The sequence below is a fragment of the Pongo abelii genome, chromosome 7 (assembly GCF_028885655.2).
Source record: "Pongo abelii isolate AG06213 chromosome 7, NHGRI_mPonAbe1-v2.0_pri, whole genome shotgun sequence".
In the NCBI taxonomy this organism is placed as follows: domain Eukaryota; kingdom Metazoa; phylum Chordata; class Mammalia; order Primates; family Hominidae; genus Pongo; species Pongo abelii.
In genome coordinates, this window is record NC_071992.2 from 43,895,625 (window position 1) to 43,913,643 (window position 18,019).

At 47.9% G+C, this 18,019-nt stretch overlaps 1 protein-coding gene across 11 annotated transcripts in view; it reads right to left on the reverse strand.

Moving 5' to 3' along the window:
- The window catches only part of ANK1 (ankyrin 1), a 241,711-nt gene that overhangs the window by 184,931 nt on the left and 38,761 nt on the right, over nt 1-18,019 (reverse strand). The gene's annotated exons all lie outside the window — the stretch shown is intronic.

The window sequence follows — 18,019 nt, forward strand, 5'->3', positions numbered from 1 at the left end:
AACTGTATCAACACTGGTTCATTCATTACAACAAATGAAGCATACTCATGGAAGATGTTACCAATAGAGAAACTGTGCGTGGAGCTTATGGGAGCTCTCTGTACAAGCTTTGCAATTTTTCTATAGATTTAAACTTGTTTTCTTTTTCTTTTAAAATTATTTTTATTTTTTAAGGAGATGGGGTCTCACTACATTGCCCAGGCTGGAGCGCAGTGGCTATTCACAAGCACGATCCCACTACCGATCAGCACAGGAGTTTTGACCTGCTCCATTTCCAACCCGGGCTGGTTCACCCCTCCTTAGGCAACCTGCTGGTCCCCCACTCCCGGGATGTCACCATATTGATGCTGAACTTAGTGTGGGCATCTGATTGACATAGCGCACTACAGCCCAGATCTCCTGGACTCAAGCGATCCTCTCACCTCAGCCTCCCAAGTAACTGGGACTAAAGGCACACTCTTTAAAAATAAAATGTGTTATAAAAAATATATACTCATTAATGATACTACTTAATTTTGTACCTACCTCTTTTTTTCACATTTCAATTAGTCTTAGCTCTGACTGCTATAACAAAATACCATAGACCTGATGGCTTAGACAACAAACCTTTATTCCTCGCTGTTCTGGGGGTTGGACGTCAGAGGTCCAGGTGCCGGCAGATTTGGTTCCGGGTGAGGGCTGTCGCCCTGGCTTGCGGGCAGCTGGCTTCTCTCTGTGTCCTCACACTACTGAGAGGGGAAGCTCTGGTGTCTCTTCATCTTCTAAGAAGTCCCATCACGGGAGCTCTACCCTCATGGCTCAATTACCTCCCAAAGGTGGGTCTCCAAAGACTGCCACACTGGGAACTAGAGTTTCAACGTACGGATTGGGAGCAGGGACTCAAACATGCAACCCATAATACAACTGAATTCCATAAGAGCATATCAACGCCAAAAAAAGAGTGGCCTGCGTGAAACGGCAGTAATCCTTCCTTTCACCTCATGCCTGTTAGGATGGCCATATTGAAACAAACAAGGAGTGCTGGCCAGGTCATGGAGAAATCGGAAGACTTATCCACCGATGGGGAATGGGAAATGGTGTCGCTGCTACAGAGAACAGTGTGGAGGGTCTTTCAGCAATTACTGTGAATCTACCGTGTAACCCATCATCAGTCCCACTTCTGAGTATTCATCAAAAGAATGAAAATCAGAATTTCCAGGAGACAGCTGCAGCCCCACATTCACTGCGGCAGTATTCACCGCAGCCAAGACATGGAAGCAGCCCACATGTCCAGTGTAAATGAATGGATTGAGAAAATGTGGTCTATCCATACCACAGAATATTATTCAGCCTTGAAAATGAGGGAAATCCTACTGGGAACTAGGAGGACATTACGCTTAGTGAAATAAGCCAGGCCTACAGGGACAAATGCTGCACGATTCCACTTAAACAGGGAACTAAAATAGTCAAACCCATAAAAGCAGAGACTAGAATGGTGGTTGCCAGGGCCTGGGTGAGGGAGAGCTGGGGATTTGCTGCTCAATGGGCATAAGTTTCCACTATGCAAGATGAATGAGTTCTAGCTATCCACTGTACAACATGGTACCTACAGTAAACAATATCGCACCAAGCACTGAAGCATTTGTTAGGAGGATGACCCCCCGGCTAAGTGTTCTTACCACAAAAGCAGACAAACAAACAAAAAACAGTGGCGTACAAGGACACCTTTGGAAGTGACGGATGTATCTATGACCATGATGATAGTGATGGTTTCACAGGTGTGTGCAGATGTCCAAACTCATCAAATGTATACATCAAATACACACAGGGTTTTTTTTGTATATCAATTACATATCAATAAAACTGTAAAAAAGGAAAAGGAAAAAAATGACCCTTTCTGCCACACATCAAGACCCCTGCCCCTCTCTCTATTTCCTCCTCAAAGGGTAAACCCGGAGACGTGGTCCTAACTGGTAACCGCCTGTGGCCAGGACCCTGAGGCACCTCCTGGGGCAGAGAAGCAGCTCATGTCACCTGCCGTGGGGACTCCCCCAGCCAGTGCAGCTCTATCCTGCTGTTGCTCCTGTTGCTGGAGTGACAGTGGCATCGTGTGTTCAAACCCACACACTTATCTGAACAAGGATAAGAGAAGCCGGGGCAGCCTCTGTGGTAGGAGCGGCTGTAGAGACACCTTGGCTGGAAGCGAGAAGGCACTGCTCTGACTGTGACCCAGGCCACCCCGAGGGAGGCAGCAGCCCAGGAGGCACCAGGGTGGACAGGGCAGGAAGTAAAGCGTTGCTCTCTGCCCAGTGCTGTGGCTTTCGAGTAAAGATCTGGAATGAGGCCAGGCGCAGTGGCTCACGCCTATAATCCCAGCACTTTGGGAGGCCAAGGTGGGCACATCATGAAGTCAGGAGTTCCAGACCAGCCTGGCCAACATAGTGAAACCCCCGTCTCTATTAAAAATACAAAAAATTAGCCGGTCGCGGTGGTAGGCGCCTATAATCCCAGCTATTTGGGAGGCTGAGGCAGGAGAATCACTTGAACCCAGGAGGCGGAGGTTGCAGTGAGCCAAGATCACGCCATTGCACTCCAGCCCAGGCAACAGAGCGAGACTCCATCTCAAAAAAAAAAAAAAAAAATTGGAATGAAGCCCTGGCTCTGCCTTTTCTTAGCACAAGCAACCCTGGGTGAACCACATATCCCTGTAAGTCTCAGTTTCTTCATCTGTGAGATGGAGACTCTAAGAGTGCCCGCCTCGCATCATTGTGGTGGAGGTTACAGGAAAACGCATATTAATACAGATGTGGAGGGGCCTCCCGGAGAACTAAACACAGAAACAGTTAAGGCAGCTTTGTTTGGGACTGGAGCTGGGCATTGGAAGGCGTGGGTTTGGGGAGTGCTGCTTTCACTGAACTGTGTGAATCTATTATTTAGATTATTTGGATAAAATAACTGAACACATTTTTGGGGGGTTGTTTGTTTGTCTGTTTGTTTTGAGATGGATCTCCTTCTGTCGTCCAGGCTGGAGTACAGTGGCATGATCTCCGCTCACTGCAACCTCAGCCTCCCAGGTTCAAGCGATTCTCCTGCCTCAGCCTCCTGAGTAGCTGGGATTAAAGGTGTGCACAACCACGCCCAGCTACTTTTTGTATTTTTAATAGAGACTGAGTTTCACCACATTGGCCAGGCTGGTCTTGAACTCTTGACCTCAGGTGATTCGCCCGCCTCGGCTTCCCAAAGTGCTGGAATTACAGGCATGAGCCACCACGCCCAGCCAATGTTCATATGTTTTAACAAAGTATGCTTACATTGCCTTAAATTTTTTATTTGTGCAAATTCATGCGGTACATGAGAGATTTTGTTACACGCATATAATGTGTAGTGATCAAGTCAAGGTATTCCCGTGTCCATCACCCAAGTATAATACATTGTTGTGAAGTACAGTCACCCTGCTCTGCAATCAGACATTGAATCTACTCCATCTTACTGTGCACTTGTACCCTTTCACCCACTTCTCTTCATTTCCCCCCCACCCACTCCCCACCCACCCCACACTCCTCCCAGTCTCTGTTATCTTTTTCTGAATGCGTGTTTAAAGGGGGGGCCCTGCAGCAATGCTCTCAGCCCTGGTCCGGCACATACAGCAGGCGCATGGTCCACGGTGCAGACAGGGCAGCTGGGGCGATCAGAAGATTCATTCTGCTGCTGGAGGCCTCCTCGGGCCTTCCTGGAAAGGCCAAACAGATAGCGGTGATAGGAATCTAGAAAAATCTCATGAGAGGGACTGGCAGACGCTATCTTGTTCACTAAACCCCACAATGCCACATCTCTCTGCTCTCTCTGCTGGAGAGCAGATCTCTTCTTCAAGGCGATTTTAGGACAAATTTGCAGCAGCTTATACATGTACAGATCTTGTTAACTCAAGATATGTATGATGCAGGCAGGAATCAGAGAGAGACAGGTTGGGAAGGGTCTCCATAAATCTCATGCCATGAAATCACACATTTGTCACTGAGGGAAGCCAAGGAGGTCTTGCTCTGTCGCCCAGGCTAAAGTGCAGTGGTGCAATCATGGCTCTCTGCAGTCTCCAACTCCTGGGCTCAAGTGGTCCTCCTGCTTCAGCCTCCCCAGTAGCTGGGACTATAGGCATGCATCACCACACCCAGCCACTTTTGTATTTTTACAAGGATGTGGTCTTACTATGTTGTCCAGGCTGGTCTTGAACTCCTGGCCTCAAGCAATCCTCCCACCTCGGCTTCCCAAAGTGTTGGGATTACAAGCGTGAGCCATTTCACCTGGCCTGTCCCTGCCTTTTGAGAGGAGGGTATCTGTGCCCTGCCCTGGTCCAACTCCTCACCTTGGCAGACCTTGGTATCCCCTCGGGGAAGTCTATAGATGAACCATGGGTGTGACCTGGTCCAATAAGGACAGTCAGAAAAAGCTATATTGGAGGTATTGGCGAATGGGTAGATCCAGGTCAGCAAAGTGGGCAGATGGAAACAGAGACCCTCTGTACCTCTCGGCCCAGGACAAACAAATAGAGAGGACACCCTCCCCAACCTCCATCGCCTGAGCCCCAGCCTCCCCACCCAGCCATACACAACAGGCACACACCCCTCCCTGCAACTGACGCACCCACCACACACCCCACACACACACACTGCCACAGGGGGGCGGGCAGCACAGGAGCTGCAGTCAAAGGCTCGGGGCCCCAGCCCTGCCACCTGTCTCTAACACGATCTTGGGCATGCCCCAGAATCTCCCTGAGCCTAGGCTTCCACAGCTCTGAGTACAGCTCTGCCTCCAAAGAGATGTGGTAATGAACAAATAGGAATAAAAAGTTTCTAAAGAGCTTTGTAAACTGCAAATCAGCTTATCAATGTAAGCTGTTTTTGTTCTTAATGAAATGGTCCTTTCAGTGTTGGACCCCAGAAGATGTGATGTCTTGGTCCAAGGAAGTTAGAAGGGGGTGAGTGAGAGAGAGCCAGAGGGAAGAAGAGCTGGGAGAGGAAGACAGATGAGGAGGAGCCCGCCCCCTGTCCCCGGGATGCGCTTTCTGGACCCGCTGCACACCCACTGGTCAGAGATGGAATCTGCACCAGCCCCAGGATTGCAACGCGGAAAAGCTGCCACTACTCAGCAGATAGACCAACTTCCTGTTTGTTTTGAAAGAGACACTACTCCTGAAAGCAACTGGTAGCCAATCATGTCACACAAAGATATGAATTCCAGGCCAGGCGCAGTGGCTCACGCCTGTAATCCTAGCACTTTGGGAGGCCGAGGCAGGCGGATTGCCTGAGCTCAGGAGTTCGAGACCATCCTGTCCAACGTGGTGAAACCCTGTCTCTACAAAAATACAAAAAATTAGCTGGGCATGGTGGCGTGTGCCTGTAGACCCAGCTACTCGGGAGGCTGAGGCAGGGGAATTGCTTAAACCCACCTGGGAGGCAAAGGTTATAGTTTGCCAAGATCACACCACTGCACTCCAGCCTGGGTGACAGAGCAAGACTCCATCCCAAAAAAAGAAAAAAAAAAAAAAAAAAGATGTGAATTCCTGAACCAATCGACTGGCGATTTCTGCTTGTGTTCTCTTTTCATTTCTCCTGCTTGCAGTGGCCTCGCAGGGCACAGTGGGGTCTCCCCTCAAGAAGGCCAACGGGACTGACCATGGTGTGGTGCGTGCATTTGGGGAGAAGAGTCTGGGGCTTGCGGGGGGTCTGGATCATAAAACAGTGACTCACTCCCTTCCTGCTGCAGTTGCACCCACTCTGTTAGTGAAGAAGGGAGAAATGATTAACTCTAGGATCCTGGCTTATTTGCATAAACGTGCATAAATTATGTCTCCTCACGAAATGATCTGAGCATGAGTAAAAGCAAATGGGAATGTGTTTTTCTGTTCCCCTTCTCCATCTGTTTTTCTCCTTCCCCTCCTGCTACTTCCGTAAACATACCAAAACCGTTTTCAGCTTCCCATGCGGAAAGTACATGCTGGTGCATGTATCACACGGGGATTTGCAGAATGTTGATATATCAGGGTCACCAAAAGTCCTGCTTTCTTCCATCTTTTTCCCCCTACCTTCTCTCCATATTCATTTCTACCATTTTCTCTGCAAATTAGAAGGCTTCAGATTTCAGTGTTCAGCATGCATGGAAGCTGATAATTCTTGAGCTAACAGGGCACAATGATGGACCAGCCAGGAGGCTCCATAAACTCAGGGATGCTGGCTGCCTGCACTGCACTGTGTCTCCAGGGTCTATGATTGGACAAACAAGATGCCTCTGGCCATTTTATGGGGGACAAAGCAGGCCTGGAGTATGACTGTGGTGTGGCTGGATTTACAAAGCTTATCACAGACTAAGACGAACTGCTGAGCAGAGTCCAGGGTCCTGCCGCAGAGCCCAGAGCTCTCTCCACGGGCCCACACTGCCCATTATGCTGGCAACTAGCTGAATGGGCAGATTCACCTATGTGTCCTTAAAGGCCCTTTCCAGCCATATTCACCCACAGAACAGAGCACCAGATGAGCCGGGCCTGGAGCTACGATGGAAGAGCTCTGCCAAGGCCCATGTGGGCTGCAGCTCGTGCAGACGTGTGTCACCTGCCCCATCTGAGCTGACTCCTGAAGGCAGGCAACTCTGAAGGCTCGCAGGGGCTGGCATTCGTCCCAGGAACAGAGGCCAAGGGCAAATTGCTTCTTAATTACTGCTTACAGTGCAAGTTTTTGCTTTGGCTTGGGCAATAGCCAATCCCCCAAAACACATTGAGTCTCTTATCAGCCTGCAGTTAATTGATCCTGGGAATTGATCCATGCCTTATCCATGGATTCTACTGTAACTAGAGAAGCTGCAGCAACCACCCCTGGCCACAGGTTATTCTCACAGCTGGAGGATACCCGACGGCCCTCATCTGGACCCCTTTTTCCCACACCCTCCCACCCTGCTCTGCAGATGGTCTGCAGCCAGGCCTTCCTCATTAGGAGCCTCAAGCACACAGTCCACCCTACCTGGTCTGTTCCACATGGCCCGGGAGCCTGGAGAAAGCCCAGCTCCAGCTCACAACCCTAACACCTCGGCCTGCCACTTCCTGCAACATTCACAGAGTGGCATTACCATCGCCTCTTAGGGGGTTTTCACACACAGCCCTTGAGGCCAGAAACAAAAGCAAAACAATGTGACTTTCTCACCTTCCAGTGAAGAAACTGAGATTTAGGCAGCAGAACAGAATCACAAACTCAGAACCCTGACAGCAAATAAAGTAGGGTAATTTAATATACCTAGCACTGACAACAAATGACCCCAAAATCTCAGTGGCTTAACACCAGGAGTTCACTTCTTGCTCATATCAGTCTAATGTGAACCAGCTGGCTTTCCAGGCAGCTGTTGTCCAAGTGGACACTTAGGGATGACACCTTCAGCTCTAAGGTTTACCTGGGGAGGTGAAAGCGAGGAAGACAGTGCAGGTGCTTGTCTTGTCTGCACACATTTCACTGGTCAGAACCAGTCACATGATTGCTGACTGCAAAGGAGGCCGGGGAAAACAGTCTTCACAGGGGACCAGGAGAGGAAAAGACAGGTGAGCATCCACGATCTGCTATGGAGGTGATAATGACACTGACTTTTATTGATGGAATTCTGTAAGCCAAGAATTGTGCTAGGAGCTATATAAGCATCACCTCATTCAATCCCCAAGACAGCTCATGAAGGATTACTCATCTTCATTTTACACATGCAGAGATTCAGAGATCCAGCAACCTGACTCTAAGTTCCTGCTCTAACGTAGGAATATAGTCTTCTTGTGCAAAATTAAGACATTACGAGCAGCATTTCTTGGCTACCTTGCTTTTATCCCAGATTCCCCACATACACACCCAAATTCAGCAGAGCTGGCAGTGTGATGTGTGTCCTGAATCTGTTCGTATGTGCATTTAAAATGCCTGTACTCGTATGATTATCTGATAGATTTATCATTTTCTTTAAAACATAGAACTGTGGGCCAGGCGCAGTGGTTCACACCTATAATCCCAGCACTTTGGGAGGCCGAGGCGAGCAGATCACTTGAGGGGCAGATCACTTGAGGTCAGGAGTTTGAGACCAGCCTGGCCAACATGGTAAAACTCTGTTTCTACTCAAAATACAAAACTTAGCCGGGTGTGATCGTGTGCGCCTGTAATCTCAGCTACTTGGAAGGCTGAGGCACAAGAATCGCTTGAACCTGGAAGGTGGAGGTTGCAGTGAGCCAAGATCGTGCCACTGCACTCCAGCCTGGGGGACACAGTGAGACTCAATTTCAAAAAAAAAAATAATAATAAATAAATAAATAAAACTGTGCAATATACATTATTATGCAACAAATATCTAGCACATTCCTCTGCATAAAACATCCAGTGATTTTTTCTACCAGATCACACAGCTTCCCAACTTTCCACCGTAGAGTAAGTAATCCCTTTGGACTCTAGAAGGTTCTTGGCTAAAATGCGAAGACCTCACAGGGGAAGTGGGAAGCGCGAAGCATTAACAGTCACTCACACCTGCGTGCAGCACCATTGGTCTCTGCAGAGCCGGGCCCAGGGAGACCAGGCCCAGGACTGACGTTGCGGATGCCCTTCCCCAGAGGCCAGCCCTGGGCCCCTGGCCTGGTTTGGGGGCGCTGTGGTCTGTGCCCTGAGACCCTGTCTCTCATCAAATTACCCAGAACACTGGGAATTGGGGGATAAATGGATCTTCTCCTTCCACCTTGAAGGTGAAGAAAAAATCTCACCCTTTTTGAAAGAGAGACCAGACTACATCAACTTGAAAATAGCCCCAGGTCTGGACAGCTGAATTTACTGCTCTTAAGGTGATCTCATGCAGTCCTTATATAACTGTGCAGACAGCCTGGTATTGGTATCCGCAATTTACAACTGGATATATCAAGTCCCAGCAGGGAGTAGGTGGCCCCAGGCTGCACTGCAAAGCCCATTCCCTACTACAAGGAACGTTGTTTCAGGGGTCCTGGGCCAGACCCAGTCTCCAGGCCTGTGACCATTGCCCCTGGTGCGACCTGCCCCCATCCACCTGGAACTTGACCTGCCTCTGTCCACCTGGAGTGTTATTGATTGAAGTTTCCACCCTCCAGGGCCAGACAGGGCACCAGGGACTGGAATCAAACCCAAAGAGAATTCAAAAATGACTAAACTGTGTGAACTTGGAACCAAGCTTCAACATTATTTTGGGAACCTCTGAACCACATTTAGAGGGGCTCACTTCACATCCCCTGCCCATCTTCGAAGGCCTAACGGAAACCTTCTGGGTGAGGCTGCCCTGATGTCTGCACTGGAAGGGACCTGTGCTCTTCTGAACTCAAGAACACTTACTGTCTGTACAAGTAATAGGCCAGTTCATCAACCTCATCCCATGGCAGCTCTTCTTTGGCCTTGGGCTGTGGTGAAACCCCGTCTCTACTAAAAATACAAAAATTAGCCGGTCATGGTGGCAAGTGCCTGTAATCCCAGCTACTAGGGAGGCTGAAGTGGAAGAATTGCTTGAACCTGGGAGGCGCAGACTGCAGTGAGCCAAGATCACATCATTGCACTCCAGCCTCGGAGAGAGAGCAAGACAATGTCTCAAAAAAAAAAAAAAATGTAGTCATTTATCAGGAGTCTATTTCCCCAAATAGAGGGTAACCCCCTTGAAGGCAAAGGCAGGATCCTGAGCATGACAACGATCCCCTCAGATCCCACCACCGCGCAGGGAAGGTGCCCACCACACACTCAGAGCTTTCCATCACTTCAGTGTTTTCATTCTTTAATAGTTAATGCTCTGTTATTTCACCTAACAGGACGATGTCTTTTCTACGTGATCTCTCAGCGACTTTCGTCAGCACATCACTCACAATTTTCTCTCTTCCTCTTGACTCTTTTTCACCAACCATGCTGAAGTTTGGGAAAACTTATTCCATCACCATCTTCATCTTCCCCATTATCTATGGAGCGCCTGCGATTGGCCAGGCACCATGCTACAAGCAGACAGTATCACCACAGGGATCCCCACAAACCTTTATCGCCTTCCTCTGATCACGCTGTTAGAGCCCTGGCGGCGGCTCTCAGACAGTCCCTCACTGCAGCCTCCCCACAGCCCTGCGACCGCTCCCACACATGAGGTCCTCAGCTTCCTGCCGGCACCAGGCTCAGCACGCTTTGTGAAGTCACTCGCTTCACCCTTTATAAGGTAAGTAGAGTTTTTCCATTTTGCAGATGAAGAAACTGAGGCTTGGTGGGGGTCCCGGCAACTTCCTTTCGCTCTTGTTACAGTGCAGCCATCGTTTAGCCCATGGGCTAAAAGTTCCGCCTGAATGCCTAATAACTGTTGAAACTAAATGATGCTTAAGTGGGGCTAACGGTGACAACTCTTCACCTGAGTATAGCTGACATTTTTCATAATAAAAATTTAAAACCAAAAGTTGTTTCTTCCAGAAAGGAAAAAAAAAACATGACCAAAACAGTAGCAGGTCTAACTAACTCACTGGCATATTCTGAGCACCTGGTAGGTGTTCAATAAATAGTCATTTTTAATCTGTACTTATGAATTTATTTATCTTTTAGAAACAGAATCTTGCTTTGTCACCCAAGCTGGAATGCAGTGGTGCAATCATAGCTCACTGCAACCTCAGCCTCCTGGGACCAAGTGATCCTCCCACCTTAGCCTCCCGTGTAGCTGGGACTACAGGTGTGAGCCACCACACCCAGATAATTTTTTATATTTTTGTAGAGATGGGATCTCACTATGTTGCCCAGGCTGGTCTCAAGCTCCTGGGCTCAAGCCATCCTCCTGCCTTGGCCTCCCAAAGTGCTGGGATTACAGGCATGAGTTACCATGCCTGGCCTACAATAACTAATTATTGAATGAAAAACAAATGAATGAAAAGCTTAGGCAATATGCCTGAAGCCTCAGCTAGTAAGTGGCTGAGCCGGGAGCGAAGCCCAGGCTAGTCTCATGGCAAAGCTCACGTTCATGTCACCGCATAGGCTACCCGGCCTCTTTCTAAGGGAGGCGGGGTGAGTCAACACCAGGTGGGTGTCTGGTAAAGAGAAGACTGGTCGAGATTTCCGTGGTCTCTGGAAAAGAAGGCGCCTCCCCAGAAATCTTACCTGTGTCTTTTCAATCCAAACTTGCTCCAGCTCTGAGCTGACTTTTGACAGTAAGATTCCTCCCTATTCCATTTTAGTGCTTAGAGATCAATACTGGAGCTGCAGAGTTCACAGAATGAAATCGACCAAATCATGATCAATATTAATGGCACAACATGGACATCAGCTTACTCAGCGGCTTCTCTCTTCGTCTGTCTCTTCTTTCTCTTCCTCCCTTGAAGCTTTACCAGGGCCCCCCGAGGACGGCAGAGAATACTCCAGCAATGAGGCAGTGGGCGTTGCAGGCCCACAGAAAAGCCAGAGCCCAACAGGATCTGAATCTACTAGGTCTAGACCCAGGGCTCACATGAGGCCAAACGCCTAGCTCCGTGCTAGGCACAGGGCAGGCAAGCAATGGTGTTGACTGCCTCCTGCCCTTCCTGCCTGCTGGGCCTCACTTCCTGCAGTACGACTCCACCTCTGGAGGCTGTTCCTTCACACCTAAGTATTAAAAGCCCCAGTTGGCTGGGTGCGTGGCTCACACCTGTAATCCTAGTGCTTTGGGAGGCTAAGACGGGAGGATTGCTGGAGGCCAGGAGTTTGAGACCAGCCTGGGCAACACAGCAAGACCCCATCTCTACAAAAAAATTTCAAAAAAAACATTAGTCAGAGCAGTGGCATGCACCTGTAGTCCCAGCTCCTCAGGAGGCTGAGGTGGGAGGATCACTTGAGCCCAGGAGGTCGAGGCTGCAGTAAGCCCTGATTGTATCACTGCACACCAGCCTGGGTGACAGAGCCAGATCCTGTCTCTATTAATTTTTTTTTAAGGCCTGGCTAAGCACAAGTGTGTTAACTGGCTCAGCTATAACATTCCTCTACCATTGGCCCACAGTCCTGAGCACAAGCAAGATCATATTCATAACCCTCCTCAGAGGCTTTCTCTGTATTATGCTGCATGTTCAGACATCACCATGCCCATTTTACAACTGAGGAAACTGAGGCTTTAGGAAGAAAAGTAGTATGTTGAGATCACACACGGCTAGTAGTAGATGGCTGAGCCCAGGATGCCTACCTAGGAGAGAATATTCAGGTAGAGGGAAGGAGAGCAGTTAGGGGTTCTGGGCCTTGGAGGGAAAGGAGGAGGTCACGGTGATGCCTTGGGAAGGCATCTGGTGGGGAGAAAGGAAGAGTGAGTACTCAGGGGCCCTTAGCCATGGAGCAGATGCTGGGTCATAGAGGGCTTGGCCCACCCTAAGACGTGGCACCTGCCTGAGAGCTTCAGGGGAACATGCGGGCCGAAGCAGAGTGTGAAAACTAGGAGGCCCCTGTGACATCTTGGTGCCACTGCTTGCCTCTCCTGCACTTGTGAGAGGCTCTGCTGATGACCCAGGCACCTCCTACACCCCTCACTGAGAGGAGCACAGCACAGAGTGCACACGAATAGGGGACATACAGAGGAAGAGGCTGGGAGAGGCCCCAAGTGGCCACGGTTTGGCAGAGGGGCTCTGCACCCAAAGACCTCCGGCCCCCTCACTAGATATGGCTACCACTTATTGAGCACCTGCTGTTTACTAGGCACAATCTCATTTCATCCCTTAAGCAGCTTCTAAGGGAAACATCCTTTGCCTGGTCACAGAGCCAAGGAGCTGCAGCTCACCACGGTCCGATGATTTATCGAGGATGACGCCACTGTGGGTGCTGGAGTCAGGAGCTCACCCAGGTCTGTCTGACCTCAAGGCAATCCTCTCCCCAACCTGCTCAGTGCCCTGGCCATCAAGTGCCTGGGTTTGCCCAAGGTCTGGAAGTCTTCCCTGAGGAAGGCTTGTCTGAGGCTCTGCCACGTTTGACCTAGCTTGAGGACATGTCCCCCAGAGTTTAGCCTGAACCTCACAAGCTGTGATGGGGACAAATTATCCTTTCCTTCTTTGTCCATATGTGGTGGCTGCTTTAAGCAGACTCCAAATACAAAAATCCAGACTTAGAAACAATGTTTCCATGTAAAACAGTGAGAAAGGGAAACTATTTGCTTACCCAAAAGGCATCTTCATTTTGACAGCTATGAGATTCCCCCAGTGCATTCAGAAATAAGACTCAATTGACAAAAATTCATTTGACATTCAACTTTTCAGGAATACGACTATTGTCAATTTATAAGAGAACAAAAACAGTTCTCTTTCCTGGCTTTCTTCCTGATACTGACATGCCAAAGAGAGTCAAGGTTTGCTGAAAAATGATTTACTCTACAAAAATGTCTGGCAACTTTGCTTATGATGTCTCTTCAGTGCAGTATTGAAATAAACTTTCAGAATTTCTGCATCTTAAAGGCAAAAGAAGGAGGGAAAAATAGCAAACTTAAAAATGCTCTGACAAGATCAATGAAATATATTTTAACGTTTCTTTCTTCTGGGGTCAGAACACTTAATGTTTTTCTTCCTACGGGTAATTTTTCAACTTGAAATTTTATTATTGATTTTGCTCTAGGCTGTCTTGATGCACTGCTCCTTTTAAAAATCAAATTTATTTTCATTTTTACATCTTAAAGATGGCAAAAAGACCAGACTAGAATAAACTGGTTCTTTTCCTCTCTAAATTCAATCTCTTCGTCCCTACCCCCACTGCCTTATAACAGATACCTGTAGAGGCTGGGCATTGGTGAGACACAAGCTCACCTTCCCTTGGGATTTTACTTATTTTATTTTATTTTTTTAATTTAATTTAATTTAATTTTTAGAAACAGGGTCTCGTTCTGTCACCCAGGCTAGAGTTCAGTGGTGCGATCATAGCTCTCTGCAGCCTCAAACTCCTGGGCTCCAGCGATCCTCTCACCTCAGTCTCTCAAAGCACTCGGATTACAGGCAGGAGCCACCGCACTTGACCCCCTGGGTTAATATTTTATTGGCTAATGAAGAACTACTCTGCTCAATTTGGGCTTAATATACAACATGACCATTTTCCTATGAAGGACTGAAATGCCTTCTCCTTATCAGGCTAATATAGTATTTATTCACTAATTAATATTTGATTAGATACTTGGCTATTTATTATGGCTTCTAATCTTGCCAATTAGTTAAATGGCTAAATCACATCTTCCTGCAGCGGGTCGCTGCTCCAGCTGGACTGTGCCAGGGCTCTGGGCACTCCCAGGAGAGAGAGAGCATCTTTCATATAAAATGTTTCAACTTGTTTCAGCTCCCATGAAACGAGGAAATGGGAAGGAGAGGAGAGAGAGCACTCAGCTTATGTAACTGCTCGCCGTGACTCCGAATCTAGATTAAAACCTGACTCTGCTGGTATCCATCCAGCTCAGCTTGGTCCCCAATCCCATCAAGCCAATCAAGGAGCCAAATAATTCCAACGGAACCCTCTATTTCACCTAATTGTCTGGAGACCCAGAAAGGATGCACGGCAAGCGCAAGCATCATATCTGAGATGTGCCTTCTGCTTTCTAAAGCACCTTCACGTGCTTTCTGTACTGGGCCTTCACCATAATGCTTCGGTGAGGGGTGGTGAAAAGGGAGACAAGGGAGGCGGTGAGGGCCTTCCAGTTACTGGCTCTTGTTTTAGCCAGCAGCATCGGCCCCAGATGGGAGTATTTGTAAAATGCAGAACGTGCTGGTCATGGTGGTTCACACTTGCAATCCCAGTGCTTCAGGAGACCAACATAGGAGGGTGACTTCAGGCCAGGAGTTTGAGACTGGCCTGGGCAACATAGTGAGACCCAAATCTCTACAAGAAAAAAATTGTTTTTTTAAATTAGCCAGGTGTGGTGGCGCACAGCTGTAGTCTCAGCTACTCGGGAGGCTGAGGTGGGAGGATTGCTTGAGCCCAGGAGTTGGAGGCTGCAGTGAGCTATAATTGCATCACTGCATTCCATCCTGGGTGATAGAATGCAACCCTATCTCAAAAGAAAAAAAAAAAAAAGAAAAGCAGAACGCTGGTCCCTATTCTAGACCTATGACTCAGAATCTGCATTTCCCAAGATTCCCAGGTGATTCGTGTGCATATAAACATTGAGAAGCATTGCTCTAGTATCCAGAGCTCAGAGACTATGTCTTATTCATCTCTGTATTCCCAACTGCAGTGTCAGTTAAGCAGCTGACACTCAAGAAATGTTAGTTGACCAGATGATTGACAGGTAGATAGATAGATAGGTACAGGAACAATTGAATAAATAAATGAGATGCATTGAGAGACAGGACGCAAAAATGTTATGTGACCAAAGTCACCAGCAGATGAACAGCTAGAATTCCGGTGATCTCCAGACTCATCCACTTTCCATTTTTCATTTGTCAGTGAAGAAAGTGGGCTGCAAAGCCCATAGGAGACCTCCCTTTTAAAAGGTGCTTGAGAGAAGAAAGATACGTAACAAAGCACCACACAGAGGCCATCGTCCTCCCTCCATCCACATTTTGGATCACTGGGTCATGTTTAGAGAGGATTTTTCACAGAGCAAGCCAATCAAAGAAGCCGCTTTCTATATAGAGGAACCCACAGAGCCACTGCGGGCTGTCTGTTGCGTCTGTTTTTCAACCACATTGGAAATCAAATCATTCTGAGAAAAAAGTCAGGAGAAAGGTCACTGCCTACCCCAGATAGCCGGCTCTCTGTTTCTATAAAAGTGGACACGAGAAGATCTGGATGATCTGAAGGTGCAGACTCTGCTGCGAGTGTGCTCTGCAGGCTGGAGACATCCTTCTCCTTTCCCCGGCATCAGCAAAAACACCGAATGCATTAACCCAAAGGGACAGACTTCACTCAGAATCTGCCCTTGCCAAGTGGAAAATCCTACAGCTCCTGGCTCCCTACCATCCAGTTCTGTCACATCCAATTCATCACCTAGTGTAGGCCGGGCCTGGAGACTGCAGTCCCTGTGGATTTAAAGCCGTGACATTCTGAATCTAGAGCTTCAAAGGGGCATGGCAAGATTGTCCGCCCTGATCCCCACAGCATGGGAAATTCTGATGTCGACAAGCCAGGACAAAGTTTCCTCCACCACAAGTCCATGGACGAAATTCTCTTTGGGAGAAATCTGGTTTTTGTGCCTCTGAAGTGGAAGCCCCCAACCTTGCTTGAATCTGGACACATTTGAGAAACTGACGAAAGAAATGGCTCCTCTCTTCCAGGGAAAATGCACACGTGCACATTTTGCTTTCAATTTCAAGAGAACTTCTTGAGAGCTGTTTGTAGAGTCCCTAAGGTCCAGAAATTCTAGGTTAATAATCCTTGATAGAAATGCAAACTCTAGGCCTTTGCTCTGGTCTTCTAAGCAGGACTGCACCTCAACTAATGTTAACACCAACAGGAGTTGTCTTAAATTATCTGCCCGAATATGATTTAGAAATTAGAGAGGAGAGGCTTTATGCAGGCCAGAAACTGCCTAGGATATTATAATTAGGAAAACCTGGATTCGAATCCCAGTTCTTCATTTAACAGCTGTTTCTTTAACAAAGCCACTTGAACTCTCTGAGTCTGTTTCTCATCTGAAAACTGGGAATGAAACTACCTCACAGGGTTTTCAGATAATGCCTGAAAAGTGACTACAGGTTGAGTAACAGTAATCCAAAAATCTGAAATCACAAAATGCTCCAAAATTAGGAACATTTTGAGTGCCAACGTGATGCTCAAAAAACAATGTTCATTGGAGCATTTCAGATTTTGGAATCTGGGGTTAGCGATGTTCAGCTGGTAAATATATAATGCAAATATTCCAAAATCCAAAACATTTCTAGTCCCAAGCATTCTGGATAAGGAACACTCAACCTTATCAACCATAACAGTCTTAAGCCTTGGTGCTTAATAGCCCTCTTTTTTTTTTTTTTTTTTTTTTTTGAGACAGGGAATCACCCTGTTGCCCAGGCTGGAGTGCAGTGGCACCATCTCGGTTCACTGCAACCTCCACATCCTGGGTTCAGGCAATTCTCCTGCCTCAGTTTCCCAAGTAGCTAGTATTACAGATGCGCACCACCATGCCCGGCTAAATTTTGTGTTTTCAGTAGAGACAGGGTTTCACCATGTTGGTCAGGCTGGTCTCAAACTCCTGACCTCAAAGTGATTCGCTGGCCTCAGCCTCCTAAAGTGCTGGGATTACAGGCATGAGCTACCGCTCCTGGCATCTTTTTTTTTTTTTCCTCCCCTTTCCATTAATGAGAACTGAAGAAATTCTCTTACTCTAAAGTACTTTGAACCCCTCTTTGACTCATTTCTTGGTGTGAAGGCATTTTAATGGGCTCTGTCAAAAATCCACCTAGTGGCCGGGTGCGGTGGCTCAGGCCTATAATCCCAGCACTTTGGGAGGCCGAGGCAGGTGGATCACCTGAGGCCAGGAGTTCAAGACCAGCCTGGGCAACATGGTGAAACCCCATCTTTACTAAAATTACAATTACAAAAATTAGGCCAGGTGCAGTGGCTCACGCCTGTAATCTCAGCACTTTGGGAAGCAGAGGCAGGTGAATCATCTGAGGTTGGGAGTTCGAGACCAGCCTGACCAACATGGAGAAAGTCTGTCTCTACTAAAAATACAAAATTAGCCAGGCATGGTGGCACATGCCTGTAATCCCAGCTATGCGGGAGGCTGAGGCAGGAGAATCACTTGAACCCAGGAGGGGGAGGTTGCTGTGAGCCGAGATCACACCATTTTACTCCAGCCTGAGCAACAAGAGCAAAACTCCATCTCAGAAAAAAAAAAAAAAAAAAAAAGTGGCCCAGCTACTAGAGAGGCTGAGGCAGGAAAATCACTTGAACCCGCGAGGTGGAGGTTGCAGTGAGAGAAGATCATGCCACTGAACTCCAGCCTGGGCGACAGAGTGAGACTCCATCTCAAAAATAAATAAATAAATAAATAAATAAATAAATAAATATCCACCAAGGGGGCCAGGCACGGTAGCTCATGCCTGTAATCCCAGCACTTTGGGAGGCCATGGCAGGAGGATCAC